At 42.1% G+C, this 4394-nt stretch overlaps 1 protein-coding gene across 13 annotated transcripts in view; it reads left to right on the plus strand.

Annotated features, from left to right (window-relative positions):
- Nucleotides 1–1714: 1714 nt before the first annotated feature.
- Nucleotides 1715–4394, plus strand: part of LOC148321471 (uncharacterized) — a 4464-nt gene continuing 1784 nt past the window's right edge. For 6 of the 13 annotated variants that reach the window (XR_015839399.1, XR_015839405.1, XR_015839406.1 and 3 more), the window contains exons 1-2: nt 1715–1872; nt 2020–4394. The exon at nt 2020–4394 is cut by the window's right edge. The gene's annotated coding sequence lies outside the window, so the exon portion shown is untranslated. Of the gene's footprint in view, nt 1907–2004 lie in introns of all 13 variants that reach the window. The other 7 variants (XR_015839410.1, XR_015839401.1, XR_015839409.1 and 4 more) reach the window with 7 other exon arrangements.

Below are 4394 nucleotides of genomic sequence, written 5' to 3' on the forward strand. Positions count from 1 at the left end.
ACTTAATGGCTCCTTTGTCATGGAAACCATCGTTGAGCCATTAGGCCGTGTTCCATCTTGTCGCTCGGCTCGAGACGAGAGGGCATCGTTAGACGGGCTCTATTCATCAGTATAGGGAAGAGATGACATGTTTCTTCTTTTTAATGTCTTTTTTTTTTTTTTTAATCAACATCGAGTCATGTTTTCCACAATATTCCCGGTCCAAAATGTTGATGTTTACGAGGTGCCGCCAAAAGTAGCCGACATCTGCTTCGTGGCTCGAGCGTCTTGTGAATGAAAAATATGTTTCACATGATGCTTGTGTTTTTTTTCTCTTTTTTTTTCAATCCAATCTACAAAAGACCCACCTGTCTGTTTTAAAAATCAAACCTGTCCCTTGAGCACAAAAGTTTACACACCCCACAATCATGCCTGAATTCTCGGTGGTGTTTTTGAAGGGTTCTTGTATAACGATCTCATGAGACTCACAAGCCGGATTGATCGGCATAGTAACACTTTGCATGTTTCATGTGAACATTTTGCCTGATCCGAAGTTCATCATGTGATGGGTATGATTTTAGAGTTGTAACGCATGAGTGTGAAAGTGCATCATAACTGACTATTGTCTATACCAGGCATCACCAAATGGCGAACAGCCCAGCGGCATGCAAACGAATATTCACGAAAAGATTCATGGATTTTCGGGAAACATAAAAAAAAAACATTCAGTGATGGGGAAGTTGTGAAGTAGTGCTTAAATGCGGTTGCACACATATTATTTCAAGGCAAACACAAAGCCCAGATGTGTGAAATAATCTACCAAATCCCAATGGCCCTGACTCCGTTCCAACCCAGATTTAAGTCACTGGCAGGGCAGTAACAAACTCGTTTTTCTCATTAAGAGAAGTTAAAAATATTCAAAAGAAAAGGTGGTGTCAAAGCTCATTTTGAATTCGTTTTTCATGAGGACAGCCATTTTTATTGATTGTGTACTCAACATGTTGACCTGGTTTACTTGGATAATTAGGCTTTCTGTTTTTTTTTTAGGCTGATAACTCTTTGATTTAAGAAAAAAAAAAGGTAAACCATGTTAACTCAATGCTTAGCACTTGATATATTTCTGCAGGAGATATTTTACTATTTTTTCTGGAAGTGGCACCCTTAAGTTCCTGGAGCCACATTTTCTTGTATGTGAAATAAACGCCTTATATTTGTTTGACTGGCAAAGGTGTTTAATGGGAACATTGCTAAATATTTAGTATATGAGTGTGCTCTGTTGAAAATGACTAAATATTGAAACTATATAAAAATCTGAACATAGGCTAGACATGAAGGGAAGTTGGACTTTGGTTCGGACCTTTTAATTGGAAGAAATTTTAGTCGTGGACCTCTGTGACTTTTAATTGAATACCTCTGTTCCATACTGTTAAAATGTCTGATTTTGTATATTTTTGGTTTTGTTCTCATTTCTTGTTACATTGACAAAGGAAATGTTATTTAATTGTTAATTGTTTAATGTTTAAATATTCTGTTTTTTAATTAGGAAACACAAATCCAAAACAAATTTAGAGTCGTAATTTCTGTTTTCATTTTTAAAACAAAAATGGTGCAACAATTTTTATGATTCTTTATTTCCAAAAAAAAACAACAAAATATGTGGCCACCGTGTGGCGCTCGTGTGCAAAACTCAGTTGAACTACTAGTGGAAGAAGAAGGCTTGTATTGGATTGGCGGACAGGACGTCAGGCCTATCGTTCAATCGAAGAGAGGTGTGGACGAAGCGAATCATCAAGTGCCGGTCGCAGACAGACCGCGTGACCTTTTGTCAGCAATCACGAGCAAATGTTTGTCGTTTGTTGCCGTTTCTCACGATGCCATTTTCCATCTTGCCAGGTTAGCAGACTTGAGGAACGAAACCGCGTTTGAGGTTTCTCAATTCACTTCCTTTTGCTTGATTTAGCACGTTGTGCTCTTTGTTTCGTGACGCGCTTTCAAATGTTTTTTGGTATTTATTTTTGATGGTAGCATTTTGTAATATAGTTTCCGGGCGCATCCTTGTCAATTTGGGCGGACGTGACGTCAGACCTGCAGGTCAATTGGAGACAGGTGTGGACGAAGCGAATCATCCAGTACAGGCCGCAGGCGCGGCAAGATGGCGTCGGACCGCGTGACCTTCCTCAGCTAAGTGAACACACGAGCAAATGTTTGTCGTTTGTTTGCCATTTCGCTTCTTGCATGATTTGCACACTTGTGGTTTGAGCACAGCACGTCACAATCCACTTCCCTTTGCTTGATTTTGCGCATTGTGCTCTCCATTCCTTGCAGCGCTTTCCAAATGTTTTTGTCTATTTTTAATGCTGGCCAGCTCTTTTTGCTTTGTGTCTTAAGTGTGGTAAATTACAAATTTGTGAACTGTTTTTTGACTAATTGTTGCTCTGTATTACATATGATGCATTTGATTTCAGGTGCTATAAATAACCTTTTTTTATTTTTGACTTCCTTGTCTGGTCTCGTGACGTTTACTGTCATGGTAAAAAATAAAAATATGTTTTTGTCCGCTCACCTAATATGAGGGAGGCAATTGCATTTGTAACTATTTTTTTTTAATCATGGGCTGAGGTATTTATTCTCAGATGTGCAATTAATTTCCTTGAGTCTTTGTTTTTGCAAACTTGTTAATGTGATTTTTGTCTAATCCTTGATGCCAGTTGTAAATACTTAACATTAAAAAAAAATTTTGCGCCAACTGCAATCAAAAATTACAACTTTATTCTTCCATTGCCATTTGATTATATGACCAACACGTAGGTCGCAACCGTTCATTTCTCCGATTTCCGGTCGGGGGACACTTTGATCCGATTTGGACCACGAAGCCCGACTTGTAACTCGACTCCGTTTGTGGACCGCAAAGTTGGATAATTTGTCCGGTTTGAGGTAAGTCTTGTCAAACTGAAAAATTGTACTGTCTTATTGTGCACGTGTATCACTCAAATGAAGAGTTAGAGTACCGTTAAAAGTATTTTTGGTTTGATGGTTTTCGCTAAAGTCGGCCACAAAAATGTATTTGCCGCCATAAATACGATGCATTATCGCAACGGCTTTCAACCGTGCATTTTCTTTGGCAAGCGCCGATCGAGTTAGTATTTGTAATCCAAAATGAACATGTTGGGGAAATTAACTTAATTTCTTTTGCTTCTCTGCAGAGCTGAAAATGAACGCAGCAGCCTTCAATAAAAAGCAAGCGAGAGGACCTCGCACCAGGGGAAAATAAATTGGCGTGAAGTTTCAGCTTGTGTGTGGCATTTCTGTACACAGCGAATTCACGAGAATGTCTGCTCTTGTCTAAAGTGATCCCCCCCTCTACGTCTTCGCCATACTGTGTAATAAAATAAAGTTAGTCGTGCACAAGTAACGGCGCGTCTGTGTTTTGCAGGCTGGAAGAGGAGCCGACTGGCATGAGTAAAAGGAGCGATTCGGCGTCAAGTGGAGACTCAAGCGGCACGCCAAAGTCCACCTTGTGTGGGCAACAAGTGAACAGGACTGGGTGGAGTGTTGAGCTCTGGGGTGCGCCTTGGTTGACTTTGGTTGTGGATGCCAATTGTGTGCCGTGCTGGCAAAGTTGTCTTGAAATGAGGGCAGGTGTCGAAGGCGTTTGGAGAGCGGATTGTTGTTGCTCGAGATTGTCGCTAGTTGTCTGGATCCAGAGCAGTTGTTTTCTTGTGAGACGATGGCAATTGAAAGCCGGAGTGTGCAGTGTAGACTTTGAGGGCCGAGTCCATCATATTGCTCGACACAAATCAATCCTCTCCTCTCTCTGTGTTTCAGGATTGTGGAGCCACCGGATTTGCTGACGGGCAACAAGAGGACAAAAAGCCCGGTGTCGGGAGGCGGGCTGAACGGCTCTTCCTGGTATTCCATCTTGAGTTTGCAGATGACTTGTGCATGACATGGATTGGATTTTCAGTCACTTTGAATAACCTGTCCCTCTTGGACTTGTTCTTTCCGCCCTCGCCTCGCCAGGTTGTTGTAAGGCGGCGTCGGAGCGGGATGCTCCGAGAGGCTCCGAGACCCACCGGACGACGGTTAAAATTCTACACGTGCGCAATCCAGTGAGCGGCACGCCACGAATTGCACATTCTGCCTTTTGCAGGACGGGCGAGGGAAAGCTACAAAGTTGACGCTCCAATCCAGTCGGTGACCCGCCCGCCACCTGACTTGGATGTTTTTGCCTTGTTTGACAGGAAGAAGAAGTTCTTGTGTGGCGTCTCCATGCAATGTTTGGATTCCTGAAATGGAGTGTGTTGTTTTGCTTGACATTGTATAACAGCGCGTTGTGTGAAATGTTGCCGTCTCAGCCTCCGTTTACAGCCTGCTCATCCTGGAAGGGGATTGGTCACTTCTCCAGGTTTCTTCCG

Source organism: Idiotropiscis lumnitzeri, chromosome 16, assembly GCF_059441095.1.
Source record: "Idiotropiscis lumnitzeri isolate Australia: NSW breed Sydney's pygmy pipehorse chromosome 16, RoL_Ilum_1.0, whole genome shotgun sequence".
NCBI classification, from domain to species: Eukaryota; Metazoa; Chordata; class Actinopteri; order Syngnathiformes; family Syngnathidae; genus Idiotropiscis; species Idiotropiscis lumnitzeri.